This window comes from Ovis canadensis, chromosome 1 (assembly GCF_042477335.2).
Source record: "Ovis canadensis isolate MfBH-ARS-UI-01 breed Bighorn chromosome 1, ARS-UI_OviCan_v2, whole genome shotgun sequence".
NCBI classification, from domain to species: domain Eukaryota; kingdom Metazoa; phylum Chordata; class Mammalia; order Artiodactyla; family Bovidae; genus Ovis; species Ovis canadensis.
The window spans coordinates 94,031,945-94,050,454 of record NC_091245.1 but is presented as its reverse complement, the minus strand read 5'-3'; the positions used below and the strand labels follow the sequence as shown (position 1 = coordinate 94,050,454).

The window sequence follows — 18,510 nt, the reverse complement described above, 5'->3', positions numbered from 1 at the left end:
GTTTCTTATAGATAACATATAGTTGGGCCTTGGGCCTTAGTTTCTGATCCACTCTGACAATCTGTGGCTTTTAGTTGATGAACTTAGACAATTGACATTCAAAGTGGTTATTGATATAGTTGGATATATCTATCGTGTTTGTGACAGTTTTCTCTTTGTTGCTCTCATTCTTTGTGGCTGTTTTGTCTTCCACTCTTTTTTCTGCCTTTGGGGGTTTTAACTGAGCATTTTATATGATATCACTTTCTATCCTTTCTTAGAATGTCAGTTAACTTATTCTTTTTTTAATTTTAGTGGTTGATCTAGAGTTTGCAATATATAACTAACTCAAGTCTATTCTCAAAGAACACTATACCACTTCACAGATGGTGTGAGTACCTTATAATAACAAAATAATCCTAATTCCTTCCTCTTACTCCTTACAGCCCTTGTATCATTGTCATCATTAATTTTATTTATATATAAGCAAACATAAATGTGTGTATATATACATTTATTATAATTAGATGCACATATATAATATACAGAAATATACATAATCAAATTCATTCTTGCCATTATTATGTTGAACAAACTTTTGTTTGATCAATTAATTAAAAATATTATTTTATTTTACTTCATATATTCCTTCTACAATGCTCTTCTTTATAAAGGTGCAATTTTCTGACTTATTTTCCTACTCTAGAGAACTTCAACATTTCTTACAAGGCAAATCTAATGGCAGCATGTTCTCTCAATTTTTAATCTGTCCAAGAAAGTCTTTCTTTCTCTTTCATTTCTGAAGAATAATTTCATAGGGTACAGAATACTATATTGGTGGTTTTTATTCTCGCAACACTTTAAATATTTCTCACCACCCTTTTATTACTTGCATCATTTCTAAGAAACCAGCCATAATTCTTTTCTCTTGTTTCCTTATGCGCACTTAGTTGCTCAGTCATGTCTGACTCTTTCTGACCGCATGAACTGTAGCCCGCCAGGCTCCTCTGTCCATGGGGATTCTCCAGGCAAGAATCCTGGAGTGGGTTGCCATGTCCTCCTCCATGTTTCCTTACAGGTAGGTGTATTTTCTTTAGATATTTTTTCCTTTTCCTTGATTTTCCATAATTTGAATATGATATGCCTCAGTGTGGTTTTTATGGCGCTTATTATGCTTGGTATTCTCTGAGCTTCCTCATCTGTGGTATGGTATCTACAATTTATTGAGGGGGAATTCCCAGTCATTATTGTTTCAAATATTTATTGTTTATCTCTTTTCCTTCTGATCTATTCATTATGTACTTGTAGCTTTCCCACAGCCCTTAAGTGTTTGTTTTTTACAGTTCTTGTTGTCTTTATTTTTCAGTTTTGGAGGGTTCTATTGAAATAGCCTCTAGCTCAGTGATTTTTTTCTCTCAGTCATGTCCATTCTACTAATAAGTCCATTAAAGGCATTTGCATTCCTGTTTCTGTGTTTTTTTCCATCTCTCTCTTTTTTTTAAGGATTTCCATCATTCTGCTTACATTACCTATCTGTTATTAGATGCTATTTAATCCAATAGAACCTTAGCATATTTTAAAAATATTTATTTATATATTTGGCTGTGTCAGTCTTAGTCGCAGCAAATGGGATCTAGTTCCCTGACCAGCAATCGAGTCCAGGTTCCCTGCATTGGGAGCCTGGTGTCTTAGCCACTAGACCACCAGGGAACTCCCTTAGAATATTAATCATTGTTGTTTTAAATTCCCTATCTGAAAATTCCAACATCTCTGCCATGTCTGATTCAAACTGTTTCTTGTCTTGTCTTATGCTTTTTCATGTCATTTTTCCTTATCAGTCATAATGTACTGGGTGTAAGGAACTGATGTAAATTGAACCCCTGTCTCTTGCATCTCCTGCATTGGCAGGTGGATTCTTCACCACTGCCCCACGTAATGTGGTCAGCGGACAGGGAGGGGGCAATTCTATGGTCCTATGATTGTGCTGTGCTATGCTAAGTCACTTCAGTCATGTCTGACTCTTTGCGACACTATGGACTGCCAGGTAGTCCTCCAGGCTCCTCTACCCGTGGAAATCTCCAGGCAAGAATACTAGAGTGGGTTGCCATGCTCTCTCCAAGAGATCTTCCCAACTCAGGGATGGAACCTGAGTCTCCTACATTGGCAGGTGGGTTCTTAACCACTAGTGCCACCTGAGAAGCCCAGTCCTATGACTAAAAGATCAGTCTTTTAGCAAGCCTGTGCTTTTGACCATCAACCTCACTAGTGCTTCTCAGCCTTCCTTTTTTTCCTCTCTCCTGAATTGGGACAGGATGGCTGAGTGAGCTGGGGTTGGCTATTCTCCTTCTCCCTTGTAGAAGGCTAGAGGGTACTACTAACTAGAGTTGGGTACTTCCCTTCTCCCAGGCCTGACAATATAGCAGCAGACTAGGTTTTTGTTGACCAGTTTCTGCTGAGGATAGGCCTTGCTAAGAAGAAGACGTTGACCTGGTGTTTCTAAAAATGGTTCGTTTCTTCTCCCTGGCAGGAAGCACACAGGCTTTTTTCTCCCTCCTGATATTCACTGTGAGGATCTGGTGGAGAACCTAGAGGCAAGTCTCACAAAACCGTGGCTGCCCCCATGACCAAGTCCCTGGAGTTTTCTGCACTGAGCTTCCAGCAATCCATCGGTTACAGCGCAGGCCTCTCTACCTTGGTACTGGTTCCCTGGTGGTTTCTACATCCAGATCTCTGCTCCGTGTCTCCCTGTATTTGCTTGTCTGTCTCTTCTATTTTGGAGACAGTGGCTACCTTGTGTTACCTCCTCTCTTACAAATCCAAGAAGAGTTGTTGACTTTTCAGTCTGTTCAGCCTTTTGTACTGTTGTGAGGATCAAATGGCGACTTCTAAGCTCTACATGTGGAACCAGAGACCAGACATCCAATGGTGTTATTTTGAATTCTCATTATTAGAGTTCAAATACTGCTAATTATTAAAATACTAATAATAATTTAAAATTTTAAAAAAGATGGCTAACAAGTCAGACTTAAATAATTAAGTCTAATATTATGGGTGAAAGATCAGGCAGGTCATTCTGGATATGTAAATATGCTATTACCGCTTTGGATAGTGGCCTTTCTGAAAATATATTTTAATAAACAGATAACATTTTAAAGAATTTAAAGGAGATCAAACCAAATCCTAAAGAAAATCAACCCTGAATATTCATTGGAAGGACTGATGCTGAAGCTGAAGCTCCAATACTTTGGCCACCTGATGCAAAGAGCCAACCCATTGGAAAAGACTCTGATGCTAAGAAAGATTGAAGGCAAAAGGAGAAGAGGGGAACAGAAGATGAGATGGTTAGCTAGCATCAACAACTCAATGGACATGAGTTTGAGCAAACTCTGGGCGATAATGGAGGACAGAGAAGCCTGGCATGCTGCAATCCACGGGGTTGCCAAGAATCGGACACAACTTAGTGACTAAATAGCAACAATAAATATTTAAGAACATGCCAAAGAAAGAGAAAGTGGAGAAAATAGGCAATAAAATTAATGATTGTCATTTTGGGATGGTGGAATAATTACAAGCTTATTTCTTTTGGTGAATTGGTTTGTATACATTTACTACAATGAGCATATGCTATTTATAATCAGAAAAAAGGTAAAAATAATACAAATGGTATTTAAAAACAAAATGAACTCACTTCTTGGTGCTTCTTTTTATATTTGCTTTCCAGTTTTGCTAACATTGTTTTGCATAATTAGAAAACATCAATCTTATAAATGTTAAAAAGTAGGAAAATACTATCACTCAACTATAAAGTATACACTTCTATGTTGACTTTATCAGTTGTATCATGCTGAGGCAGGAAATAAATAATCAAAAACAGAAACAAAAATATACGTAGGTCAGAGGCAGTAAGAGAACTGCCATAATGATCCATAAATCATTTTGCAGTACACATCTAACTTTTCAAGGTAGCTACACAATTTCAAGGGCAAACATATAATATTTGCAAGTACACTGGGAAATTTTAAAAGAATCTTCGGACGATATGCCCAAACTCATTGCCCTCTTGCTTTGTACAAGTCCTATGCTGGCTGCCACAAATGCAAAATCCTATAGATTCCATAGGCTTCTCTCTTAGGTAAAGTTAGAGAGTGGAGGCCATAGGATAAGGAGTGGTATCACCAGCCCTGTACTGAAGGGTCAAATCCCAGCCGGCCCAGATCGGAACTGCTGTAGAGAAGCATGGGAAGGCTTGGTGCACACCGAGGAGGTGAGGAGTGGGAGGTAGATGGGAGGGGTATCCTAAGCCAGGGATAACCGCTGGGAACAGGCATAGAGAAGTAGCCAGGAACTGTGGTCAAAGCAGCACACCTGACAGGTGCCTGATTAGTTTGAAGAGATTACACAAGATGCTGAATTCAAGCCTAAGGTATTTTGGTTTTTCTTTGTAGGCAATGGAGAGCCTTTGAAGGATTGTGAACATGCACTGATAAGATAGAAACTGTTCTTTAGAGTGATTTATTTTGCACTATGGTGTTATCCATCTGTAGCCTTGCAGGCATAGGTTGTGTCTGATTCACTGATGTCACCACACTCAGGGCTGATTCTAGCTGCTTCACCACCACTGTGCAAAGCAGAAAGGGTGGCCCCTCTGGGTACACTCAGTCCTCCAAGGCCAGTGCTTGGTGAGCTGACCATATCTGTGTGAAAAAATCTTCTGGGAAGAAGCACCCCTCACAAAGTTCTGTGGCTTGATGAGTAAATAAGATAATATTATATACACTTCCTCTGCATCTCACTGTCTAACAATACAGAGTGGGTATTCCCATCCCCTTACCCTGCCATGTTTACTGCTAAAGACAGAATTCACTGTTTAAACAGTTAGAGAATCATGTCATAATTTACTCCACTTCTGTTGGGCATTCCCTTTGTTTTGAGGTTTCTACCTGGAAACAAACAATGCTGCAATTCATTTATATTTTTTTGAGAGTATGGTATGGTTTAAATAATGTAAGAAATGTCTTTTCCTCAAAGCTTAGATACAACTCAGCAGCCAAAGCATTTTGGCTTGATCCTTTTCAAAGTGAGAAATCTATTTTTTAACATCTCCCGAGGCTATTGATATGCTTAATTTTTTTTTTACCTCTTCTAGGGTCAATGTTAATAGTTTATGTTTGAGTCAAAAATCATCCATTTCCTCTAAGTTTTCAAGTTTATTGCCACGGACTTTTATATAATCATATTTCTTTATAATTATTTTCATTTTTTTCACACTAAATTCTTGATGTTTCTCCAAAATCTGCTCTTTGTCCAGTTTTATGGAGATCAGAAAAAGAAGCCATCATCATCATCCCAAATTTAAAGTCATCTTTAAACTTCTACCCTTCACCTCCCACATTAAATCTTCCATTCAGTCCCTCTAGTCTCTTCATAGACCTGGATTCAGGGCTACGCACCCCCCTGCCTCGCCCCCCGCCAACTCCCTGCCCCACCAACGTCACAACAGAACCTAGTGCCAATTAGAATCTGACTCTTAGTCAGATTGGAGAAGGAAATGGCAACCCACTCCAGTATTCTTGCCTAGAAAACTCCATGGACAGAGGAGCCTGGTGGGCTACATACAGTCCATGAGGTCACAAAGGGTCGGACACGCGTGTGCATCTGAGCACACTTAGTCAGATGGCCTTCCCAGGTGGCTCAGTGGTAAAGAGTCTGCCTGCTAAAGCAGGAGGTGCAGGAGACACAGGTTTGATCCCCAGGTCAGGAAACCCCCCTAGAGGAGGAGATGGCAACTCACTCCAGTATTCTTGCCTGGAAAATCTTGTGGACAGAGGAGCCTGGCAGGCAAAGAGTCAGACATGACATAGTGACTAAGCGTGTACTTGGTCAGATTCTTTTTGGAGAGGGTTGAAGAAACTGAGGCATTTTACTGTTCTTTTGCATTTTATCAGGATATAACATACACAGACTCAAATTTTTACCCCACTGACTTTTATTCACTATGCACTATTTTCTTACAGAAAACAGCATCTGAAGTCATTTTTTAAGGGACTAATAGTGAAAGTGCCAAACTTCAGAGTTTACTGTCTCTTTGAAAGAGTTAACTTTCTGCCAAGAAAAAACACTCCCAGCTTAAACCTTTATCCTTAAGAAAAATGAATAATAACAATATCTGAAGAGAACTTTAGCATTAACGAGGTACATGTGTATATATGTAAATATAACATACTAATTTTTTAGTAACATAACCAACCTCAGCAAGTCTAAGTTTTACCTGTATTTAGATTGGTAAACTGAAGTTCATAGAGTGTAATTGACTTGTCTAAGTTTCCACACTTGGGAAGTGGCATGAGAACACATATTTTCTGACCCCAGAACTGGTGCCTTTTGCTCTGTGCTGCTTTGGGGCTTAAACTTAGGACTTTGTAACCCAAGACCTTGGCTACAGTAGAGAGTAGACAGGAGGGTACACTCTCAGGTTCTAACCCTACTGTTGATGATGCAAGAGAAGTTATATAATGTGTGAAAGTGAAAGTGAAGTCGCTTATTGTGTCCGACTCTCTGTGACCCCATGGACTGTAGCCTACCAGGCTCCTCTGTCCATGGGATTTTCCACGCAAGAGTACTGGAGTGGGTTGCCATTTCCTTCTCCAGGGGATCTTCCCCACCCAGGGATTGAACCCAGGTCTCCCACATTGTAGGCAGATGCTTTACCATCTGAGCCACCAGGGAAGACATTGAAATAGGTATATATTTGATGAAATTTGTTTCAGAGAGTGAAAATTGCTGCCCATCCTCCACTGGGCCATCTAAATGGTCCAGCTTAAAACTAACTGTCCTTCAGTTGTGTTTGCTGCCTCTCTCCCTCACAGGACTGCTCTCTTCTCTGTGTCTTTGGTTTTCCTGGGGAAAAGGCACCTGATGAAGTCACTCATGCCTTGGAGAGCGCTGAGGATATATTTGACTTCTGCTCTCAGGTCCACAAAATCTAGGAAGCGTTGACCCTGATTCCATCTGATTCCTGACTCTGTTGTAGGATATGGGGAGACAGGACAAGGGTCAGGGAAGAGGAAGGTGGGAGACTGAGTGTCTTTCTGTCTACATTCCTTATTTACTGAATGTACAGGTAGGGTGAGCAAACCCAGCCCTGATGCAGTCAGAGGGGGGGATGGTCAAGGCCAGGTAGAGAAAGGATACTCCTAACAAATTCAAATGTACCAGAGAGGGTCTAAGTGGATTGTCTCTCTATACTTCTGGCTTACTTTCTGGGACAGGTCATATTCCAAACTATGCTGGAGACCTGAGATGATTTTTAATAACTAGGAGATAAAGTAAGCACTAGGACTTCCTCATAGCTCAGTCGGTAAGGAATCTGCCTGCAATGCAGGGGACCCAGGTTTGATCCCTGGATTGGGCAGATCCCCTGGAGAAGGGCATGGCAGCCCACTCCAGTATTCTTGCCGGGAGAATCCCATGGACAAAGGAGCCTGGCGGGCTCCAGTCCATGGGGTCACAAGGAGCACACCATGAATGAGCACACACTGCACGTATATAGCATAGAGTAACACCTGGGAAAGGTGCACATATGTTAACATGAAAAAAATACAGAAATAGACGCACATTAGCCAAGAAATGGGGTACAAATGGTTCATAAGTGGGAGACAGAGAGAGGAAGCAGAGGGAAGATAGGAAGAAGTTAAAAAAAGGAAAAGAAGCTTATAGCTGCTCTTCACCATATAAAACAGCATATATTCTCATAGGAATTATCTCAAGGAAGTGAAATTTCAGGTAAGTTTTTAGAGATCCCTGGGTTAAAAAAAATTTTTTCTAAATGTAAAAAAAATTTTCATGGGATTTCCCCGGTGGTACAGTGGCTAGAAATCTGCCTGCTAATCAGGGGACACAGGTTGGATCCCTCATCTGGGAAGCAACCAAGCCCCTATGCCACAGCTACTGAGACCACACTCCAGAACCCGCAAGCCACGACAAGTGAAGCCCACGTGCACCTAGAGAAGCCACCGCAATGAGACACCTGCACACCACAAGAGTAGCCCCCATTCTCTGCAACTAGAGAAAGCCCCTGTACAGCTTGTGTGCACCTGTACCAGTACAACCAGAAATGATCAATGAATGAATAATGAAAAATTGTCATTGTTTATATAATCAGAAAAAAACTTTTACTTTTTTTTTCCCCCCAAGCTTTCTTCAGTGTTCCCTGTTGGAAGAATGCTCCTCTGATCCTCTGCCTGGCTAACTCTTCCTTATCTTTAAGAGCTCAACTTACACATCAGTTCCTCAGGACTCCTTCCAGTTGGATCAGAATGCGTTCCCTCTGTCACGTTCAATCCTATCCCACTGTCCTTTGCTTTCAGAGCTCTTATCAGAGTTTGAGATGGAATGTGTACGCAGAGCACGTACATATGTGGACACAGAGCACGTCTGTTACCCACTCTAGAGTGGGAGCCACAAGCAGTCGGGAACCATCTCTGCTTGGCTCTCAGTGAATTCCCAGTTCCTTGCCCAGGGTTGGACACACAGAGATCTCACAAACAAAACAAAAACTTTGGTAAAGTGCTTAAGTGCTTGGATCATTTCTCTGAATTTAGGAACTTTCCACATGGCCTTACTTCTACCTTAATGGGATTTTGTGCTCTCTGATGTTTGAGACTGTCTTTTACCTCTCAGCCGTCTCTTGAGTGCTCTAATGATCTCTGGCTGATTGGATAAGTTGCTAACCCTGGTTTCTCCAGGAGTATTAGCATTTTTCCTACCAGGACCACTGTTGCTGTCTCCTGCTGCTACTGTGGGAGAAAGATAAGTAGGGATAAAGTTCCCAACTACCCCCAGAGGTCTCAGCTCTTTTGACTCTACTTAGATGTTCTTTAGTTGCCTAGACAATTACAAGTCTTTTTTTTTTTTTGGTAGGCTTTCCCCTTCTTCACTGCCCCCCTCAAATGATAGAGTTTACTGTCTCCTCTTACTATGGACTTCATTGCTGCTGCTGCTGCTAAGTCGCTTCAGTCATGCCCAAATCTGTGTGGCCCCATAGACAGCAGCCCACCAGGCTCCCCCATCCCTGGGATTCTCCAGGCAAGAACACTGGGGTGGGTTGCCATTTCCTTCTCCAATGCATGAAAGTGAAAAGTGAAAGTGAAGTTGCTCGGTCGTGTCAACTCTTAGTGACCCCATGGACTGCAGCCCATCAGGCTCCTCCATCTATGGGAGTTTCCAGGCAAGAGTACTGGAGTGGGGTGCTATTGCCTTCTCCGACAGACTTCATTACATCTCCCCAAAACTCCTATGCTGAATTCCTAATCCCTAGTATCTCAGAATGTGACTATATTTTGAATGAGGGCCTTTAAAGAGGTAATGAAATTAAAATGAAGCCATTTGAGCAGGTCTTAATCCAATCTGACTAGTGGCCTTATGAAAAGAGGGAGAAACACCAAGGATGCATGTGACCAAAGGAAAGGCCATGTGAGGACAGAGTGAGAAAGTGGCCACCTGCAAACCAAGGACAGCCCTCAAGGTAAATCAAACCTGTTGACGCCTCGATCTTGGCCTTCTAACCTCTAGGACCATGAGAAGATAAATTTCATTGTTAAGCCACCCAGTCCGCAGTATTTCGTTCCAGCAGCCACGGCACGGCAGTGTCTCTCTGCTGAAGAGCTCAGTGAGTTCCCCAGGGCTATCCAGGCTGCTTAGAGGCACCACCCTTTGTTCCCTCCATGATGTCAGTCAACTATTTGCCCCAGGAAGGGCAACAACCTTTCAGCCAGTGTCTTCTGAAGGGTGAGTTTCTTACTTTTCTGGGTCATGTTTCTGCCACTCTTTCCACCTCTACTAGAAGCTGGGGACAGCTTTATCTTTTCTCTATCCTTAGGACTTTTCAATCCTAAGACCACAGAAAGCTCACTCTTTGAGAAAGGTAAAACTTCTCAGAGTGCCTGCCAGAGGTTTTGTCACCAAAATGAACACTCAGACCCCACTTCTCTGCTTCACTAGTCAGAAACCACAATATTTGTTCTTGAAACACGATTAAGGAAACAAAATGACAAGGAAAACACAGCTTTTTACCATATGTTTATGGCAGTTTATAATCTACAATCAGTGTTGAGAAAATAAAATTTGGCCTTTTGGGCATATGTTTCTTCAATAAAAGTGATCAAGGTCAACCCAGTCGGAGAAAACAGCAACAAGAATAGAAAAGAATGAATAAAGTTTGATACCTCAACATCAAGGAGTCTTTATTATTAAACATTTTATTTAAAAAAATGGTAGAACAAAGTGCCAAATGACTGGCACCTCCTGAAATAACTCTTTTACATTTTGCTCTATCATATAAACAGTGACATTTTTCTTACTACCAAGTCTCTGCCTCAGGGTGTAAGCCTCCTTGGGGTCATGGGACAATGGAGTGAACACAGAGACAAGTCTGATTTGCAGAACCACAGGATTCTTTTACTGTCCTCATTTCACACTCCAGCATCAGGAGAGGCAACATGATATTACAAGCCCTCTTCAAAGGAAGGCTATAACAAAGACCTATTAACAAAGGATATGTAGGTTAAGCCCCCTTCTCCCACACTGCAATGTCTATCCCAGCCACCACCCAGTTCATGCTCTCTCATCACCATGACAACCCCCATCAGTCATGAGCAGTCAGAATACTATCAACCAAGAAGTAAAGCGTAAGCCTTTATCCTCAGCTCATGCGGGTTTATTTCAAATAATGATCTTGTTTCTCAGTATAAATTCTTGCCTTATTACAACATCAAGTAGCCAGTCATCAACACTGGAGAGATACAAGGGCTTCTGGGCTCTTGGTGCCAAAAACTGCTCAGATTCTGATTTCCTTTTCAATATCCAATTAAGGGTAAGATTACATAAATCGTCAGCTTCCCAGCTAAATCCAACTATAGCTCAATCATTAAATGAGACTAAAATGATCTCAAATAAAAAGCAATGCTGTGATACTAGGCAGCAAATTAGTCACACATAGGACTTATCAAAAAGAAAATGAAAGTAATATCATAGACACCAACTATGTCTGCAGTTGTTTTAACCTCAGCTTGGGTGCCCAGTGCAGTATAACTACTTTTGATGAATTATTTCTAGAAGCTTCCTAAACCAAAAATCTGTTAAAAATATTTCCGTTTATTTGAGATGACTCAGTTAAAGATATAACAATCCATGGCTGTAATTATGAGGGAATTATAATCGCTTTTCTCCACAAGCTGAGGGCAGAGTAATTATTCTTCATATAGTTTGCAGCCCTGAACTGAACAAAAGCCAACACTGCTATGTAAAGTGTATAGAAGAACACAAAATTGATGAATATGTCTGCCATTTGGAGGCCTACTGATAAGCTGGTTTTCATCTCTTAATAAGTGAACTTTGTATTGTCTACTTTAAAGGCTTAAGTACAATCTTTGAGGGCAGCTGTGTGCATTTAAATCAAACTGTAGGACACTGAGGACACTTTTCTCTACAGTGAACATGACACCACACTGCAGAGTTCCAAACTCATGGAAGGGAAACAAAAGGGCCTGTCTTAATGATGAGGGAAACACAGACACTTAATTGTAATACAGGACAATAGTATGTACAACAGCAACAAGTATGAGCAAGACCATTAACTGCGCTAAAGTAAATAACATCAATATTGCCTGGCAGGTCAAGGAAAAATTCAATGAAGAAGGAATATTTAGACTGAGACTTGAAAGGTGAAAAAGACTCTATGAGGGAGTTTAAGTAAAATAATCTCTATTTGAAGATGACATATTAAAAAATCATAAGGAATCCACACACACACAAATCTGTTGGTGCTAATAAACAAGTTCAGCAAAGTTGATGGATGTAAGATCAAAATCAGTACACTAAACAGGTAAGTCAGTTTTATTAACACACACTTGGAAATGAGCAATGTGAAAATAAAATTAACAAAATAATTCAACTTATAATAGCATAAAAAAGAATAAAATATGACCAAATTTAACAAAAAAGCCTAAGACTTGTACACTTAAAATTTAAAAGAAAAACACTGACGGAATTTAAATAATACTTAAGGAGGCAGAAAAATATTTCATGTTCATTAAATGGAACACTTACTATTCTTAAGATGGAAATACTCCCCAAACTGGTCTACAAATTCAGTACAGTCACTACAAAAATTCCAGCTACCTTTTGGGGCAGAAACTGACAAGCTGATTCTGAAATATATATATATGCAAATATAAGGGGCAAAGAATAGCCAAAGGAATCTTGAAAAATAAGAACAAAGTAGGACTTATGTTTTCTGATCTACTTTGAAATAGCAATTATTTCTTGGGCATGATACCTAAAGCACCACCAATTAAAGAAATATGAATTAGACTTCATGAAAATTAAAAACTATCATGCTTTAAAGATCACTGTCTTTTAAAAGTGAAAAGATAACTCACAGAATGGGAGAATATATTTGCAAATTTATATTTCTGATAGTTTGTTATCCAGAATCTACAAAAAGTCTTAAAACTCAACAATAAAAAGACAGTTCTTAATTAAGAACTGGGCAAAGGATCTGAATACACATTTCAACAGACATAGAAATTAGTCAATAAACACCCAAAATGATATTCAGTACCATTAGTCATTAGGAAAATGCAAATTAAAACCACAACAATTTATCTACTTAAAACAGACAACTGTAATATATCGTGGAACTATATGCAATTTTGTTCTATATTTTCCAAGTCCCCTATAAATGTGTTATCATATTTTCATAATTAAAAGAAAAGACAAAAAGAAAAAACCACAAAGAGATGCCACTTCACTTTCACTAGAACGGGCTATAATCAAACGACAGACAATAACAAATGTTGGGAGGATGTGGGAAGTCAGAATCTTCAAAACTGCTGGTAGGAATGTAACATGGAGCAGCCACATGGGGAAACAATTTTTCAGGACCTTGAAAAGTTAATTAGAGAGTTATCTTATGACCCAAGACAAATGAAAACAAATGTCCATAACAAAAATCTGTACCTGAATGTTCATAACAGTATTATTAATAGCTCCAAAGTAGAAACAACCTAATTGTCCTTGAATAAATAAAATGTAGTGTATGTATACCATGGAATATTATTTGGTAATAACAAAAGGAATGAAATACTGATACATTATGTGCTACAACATGAATAAAGGCTGAAAACATGCTAAATGAAATAAATTGGATGCAAAGAGCCACAAATTATATGAAGTCGTTATTGAATATGTAATAAGTAAGTCCATGAGGATAGAAAAGAGATTAGTAATTGCCAGTGGCTGAGGACAAGTAGGAATGAGGAACAACCGCCAATGGGTATAAGGTTTCTTTCGGAGTGATGAAAAAATTTTCTGGAATTTGACAGTGGCAATAGTTACATAACTTTGTGAATATACTTTAAAAAGCGAATCATGCATTCTAAAAGAGTGGATTTTATGGTATGTGAATTACATCTTAATGAAAAAACATGGAGTCATAACAACTTCCCTAAAGCATTCTCTATATGCTTCCTGCAAACCTACACAAAAGGAATTCTCAAAACTGGATTGATAATCAAACTGATACAATCTTCTGTCTCCTCACCCAGTCTTATAAGATCCTTAAAATTAGAATTTATTAGAAAGACTTTGTTTTTGCAGAGTCTAGCATAACACTTAGCAGAAAGTAGGCTTAAGGTATTTAAGCAACTGGGATGAATTGCTTCTTGCTAGAGTAAGGTGAAAGAAGAGTGGTCTGATTGGAAGCCCTAGAGGTCATCAGTGTCCAGAGAGTGGCTGGGCCTAATATGAGGAGACGTCTGAACTTTGTCCTGTAGGTACTGGGGAACCCTTGAGAGTTTTTAAACTGGGGAATAAAATGAGAACATTTGCATCTATAAATAAATCCCTCTGAGGTCAGAAAGATGGCAACAAAATAGAGATATTAAGTTAGGAGGCACTGAATACCATAGACGTACAGTGAAATGAAAAATAAGCCCATGTATCAAAAATCTTTCCCTACTCTCAGCCTCAAGCCAACTGAACTGACCAATGAAAAAGAAAAATATGTTTGTTTTCTAATTCACATTGGAACTAAGGGGTGATATTATCCATTTGCCACAACCTGCAGAGGGATACAAATTGGAAGGCACCAGGAGCCAATTGCTTTTAATGATAGTAAGGATGGGATATATGTTATAGTAGGTAGGTATAAAGAACTTCTGCAACTCAGAAACAACAAAAAAACTCAATTAAAAATGGGCAAAGGACTTGAATTGTCATTTCTCTAAAGAAGATCTACAAATAGCCAATAAGCACATGAAAACATGTTCAGCATCATTAATCATTAAGAAAATACAAGTCAAAACTATGATAAAGCACCACTTCACACCGTTTAGGACAACTATAATTTAAAAAATTAGAAAATAACAAAAGTTGGTGAGAATGTAGAGAAATTCAAACACTTGTACATTGCTGCTGGATATGTAAAATTGTGCATTGGCTATGAGAAATGGTATCACAAATTTAATTTTAAATTAACTTCTAAAATTTTAATTTAAATTTAATTTCCTCCCAAATTAAACTTATAGTAACTACCTGATCCAGTGATTTCACTTGTGGGTACTGTACTCAAAAGAATCCGAGCAGGGACTTGGACAGGTATTGCATGCCCATGTTCACAGCAGTATTACTCACAACAGCCTAAAGCTAGAAACAATCCAAATGTCCATCAACAGATGAATGGATAAACAAAATAGAGTCTACATAAACAATGGAATAGCACACAACCTTAGAAAGGAAGGAAATTCTGACAACATGCAACAACGTGTGTGAAGCTTGAAGAGATTTTGAGTGAAATAAGTTAGTCACAAAAGGACAATTGTTGTACAAGTCCACTGATACGCAGTACCTACAGCAGTCAGATTCACAGAGTCGGGACACAGAAAAGCGGTTCCCAGGGGCTGGGAAGAGAGAGAATGGAGGTTTAGTGTTTATTAAATGGAGTTTCAGTTTTAGAAGACGAAACATTTCTCAAGATGGATGGAGGCGATGGTTGTACGACAATGTGAGTGTACTTAATGCCTTAGAAGTGATTAAAACGGTAAATTTTATGTTACGTATATTTTATCACAATGAAAAATACAACACATAGAGAAAGATAGAAAATTAATAATATAGCAAAAAACCATACAAGCCAGAAAAGATGACAGAAGTCCAAAGTAGCAGTTATGACAATAAATATCAGTGGGTTAAACTCCCTATAGACTCTCATATGGAACACAATTATTTCAGTTTTCTGCTGTTTTCAATAGGCACTGTGAATATGTAATAGCCAAGCAAGAATCTTCATGAACCATTACTAATATTAAGAATAATCACATAAAGCATAAACTACTAGAAGTACAAAAAGAATTTGGCATAAACACAACTGTGATAGGAAGCTTTCACACACCTCTTTCAGTCCTTGGCAGATCAAGTAGGTAAAAATTAAAGTAGAAACATGAACAGTCTTATCAAATGCTCACAAACAATACGGAAAAATCACGACAAAGAGAATTTTCAATATTCTAAAAAGAAACTGTACTGACTACACCTTTTGACCAGTGCAAAACCACAACAAAAAATAATGATTATATACAAAATAATTCCAACCACTTGGAATTTTTTTAAAAATAACTTAAAACAACAGAAACACAAAGATACTTCAGTTAATCTCATCAAATAAAAAGACAATTACAGTATGAAAAATTGAAATCAGAAAGATACAGTCACAGGTATAAAGAGATTATTCTTCTAAACCATATGCTAATTAATTCAACATCTGAAATAAAGTAGATGAAGTCCTAGAAGAAAATTAACGAGGAAAATCAACTCAAAAGAAGTAAGAACATTTTAAGGGCAACCACTATAGGAGAAATAATAAAATCGATAAGAAGATGCCAGGCTCCTTTTACTGGTGACTCCAGGAAATATACAGTTCCCATAAATTTTTTCAGAGTGCCAGAAAAACATAGAAAATACTTCTAGGTCCAAATATCCAGACTTTACAAATGAAAACATTTGTCACTTTTGCTACTGATCTTTTTTTTTTTTTATAAAGTGTAATTGATACAATAATTCTCATAAAATGGAAGTCTTCTCACTGACTGCCTTTCTCAAGCCCCATTCCCTCCCACCCATCTCCCTTCCTCCAATTTAACAATCCTGACCATGCGTGAGTTCTGGATCCTTACAGGCTGTTTTCTTTTTAAAGGTGACGCTTTTAATCTGTGAGGATAATACGAACCACTGAGATGAAAGAAAAATGCTCAGCTATTTAGAAAAAAAAATAATAATAATAATAAAGCCAGTTCCCTGTATCCCTTCACTGTTGTTTAGTCACTAAGTCTATCTGACTCTTTGCAACCCCACAGACCATAGACCTCCAGACTCCTCCCCATGGGATATCCCAGGCAAGAATACTGGAGTGGGTGGCCATTTCCTTCTCCAGAAGATCTTCCTCACTTAGGGATCAAATCTGCATTTCTGAGTTGCAGGCGGATTCTACACCACTGAGCCACCGGTGAAGCCCATATTCCTCATACAGCAAAATAAATTCCAAGTAAATGAAAGAGTTACATACAGAAATAAACCACAAAAGGAACCAGAGGAAAAAGGAGGCAGGAGGCCAACATTTACCTAAACTTGTGTATATGAAGAACATATGCTGAAGGGCCTGAAAACGTCAGATAAAAATTCAAAACTTCAAAATCAGAAAACATAATTTCACAATGCAGGGATAAGCAGAGAATCTGAGAAGACAATCCATAGAAGAAGAAATACAGACAATTAATAAACAAAAAATCCCCAAACTGTTATTACATCTCTAGTTACAGAAACAGGCAAATTAGATTCTAACAATGAGATATTCTTTCAACTGGTCCCTCCCCTAATTTGACAGTTTGGCAAAAATTAGAGAAAGGTAATAATGCTTAGAAGCCGGTGGGGAATATGGCCCTGATATATTAACAATGGCAATGTAAACTGACAGGAAAATTTTTAATCAAAATTTTAAGAATCATGCCCACTAACTCGATGACTCTGCACCTTAAAATTTATATGAAAGAAGCTTGAACGGTATGCCAACTCTCCGTACGACTCATTTTTAACAGGAAACAAAGGATGCAAACTAAATACAAATTGGACACTGGCTAATAAGTTATAATACAGTTATATGATGGAAGATGTTGTGGCCTTTAAAAATTATACAGTAAAGAATATTTAAGAACAAGAAAATGCTTATGACATTATTGACAGAAAAAAGTAGGTCACAAAACATTACCTGTGAAATAAAAGTGGTCTTCTCTGGGTGGTGGGAGTGCATTAAATTTTTACTTTCCATATTAGATTTTTTTCCCATTTTTTTTTTTACAATTAACATACTGAAATTTTTATAATCAGAGAAAAGATATAAATAAAATTCAGTATTTAAAGTAGAGATTGCTCAGGGAGAGTATACAAAGTGAAAAGGGCAAGGAATAGAACTCATGTGAACAACTAGATACAAATGACTGGAAATATTTGCTTGTTCTCTAAACAGTAAGACCTGTTCATCAGCCTTAAGTGTGGTCCACATATTGTAACTGAATTTGCTTCCTGTTTGTTCACCTAAGGCTCCCTTGAGTTTCAGTGATTTAATCACAGGTGACACTCTGACCAGATCACTCTTTATGAGTGCACCTATAGACAGAAAGAATCCTCAAGAATCATTCTATGACCCAGAGAACGGTGCAAGCAGCGTTCCTCTCGCCGGCTCCCTTGTGGAGCTCTAGGCGGGAAACACACACTTCCCAATTACTTTACTTTCCCAAGTACTCTTCTCCCACACTCACCCTTCCAAGCTGCTTCCAAAAGGGAAAGAGAGAAGGGGTCCAAGGTTAGAAGAAATGGATTTTATAGTCCTTCCTCTCCTCCTACCGGGAGGCTACTGCCTCCTCCCCAAACCCGGATTCCTCAGGAAAGTGGGAGGGGAGAAGGGGAAGGGAGCTTCCAGATCTTCAAGGAAGATAGAGAAAAAGGAAGTGGTCTTACAAAAGCCCTATTTCCTCATTTACATGATTAGGTGGCAAATGAACTGGGTCAGATTGAAAACATGTTTTCTTGAAACATTCAATGTAAATTTCATTTTGGAAAAAAAAAAACATATGGCACCATGAGAGTTAACTTTCTTTAAAACATTTTTTTGGGAATTTGGGGGCAGTCCAGAAGTTGGTTAGGACCTTGTGCTTCTCCTCCAGAGGGTGCAGGTTCTATCTCTGGTCAGGAACTAAGATCCCACAAGCCTTGCAGCGTGGCTAAGAAAACAAAATGAAGCATTTTAAAAGGTGTGTATTAAATCCTTGTTTAAAAATCTTTGGCAGTTTCTAGGTAGTAGAATTTACTGAAGCTCTCCTATTTGGCAGCTGTTTTATATACACATTACTCAGTAATCAGAACAGGGACATATGATGTCTTAATATTACATGTTAAAGAAGAGGAAAATAAAATAAAAAAATC

At 38.7% G+C, this 18,510-nt stretch overlaps 1 protein-coding gene across 2 annotated transcripts in view; it reads right to left on the bottom strand.

Annotated features, from left to right (window-relative positions):
• Nucleotides 1–17,969, bottom strand: part of MAB21L3 (mab-21 like 3) — a 67,621-nt gene extending 49,652 nt beyond the window's left edge. The window contains exon 1 of one of the 2 annotated variants that reach the window (XM_069601570.1): nucleotides 17,847–17,969. The gene's annotated coding sequence lies outside the window, so the exon portion shown is untranslated. The remainder of the gene's footprint in view (nucleotides 1–17,846) is intronic. The other variant, XM_069601586.1, reaches the window with a different exon arrangement.
• Nucleotides 17,970–18,510: the final 541 nt, after the last annotated feature.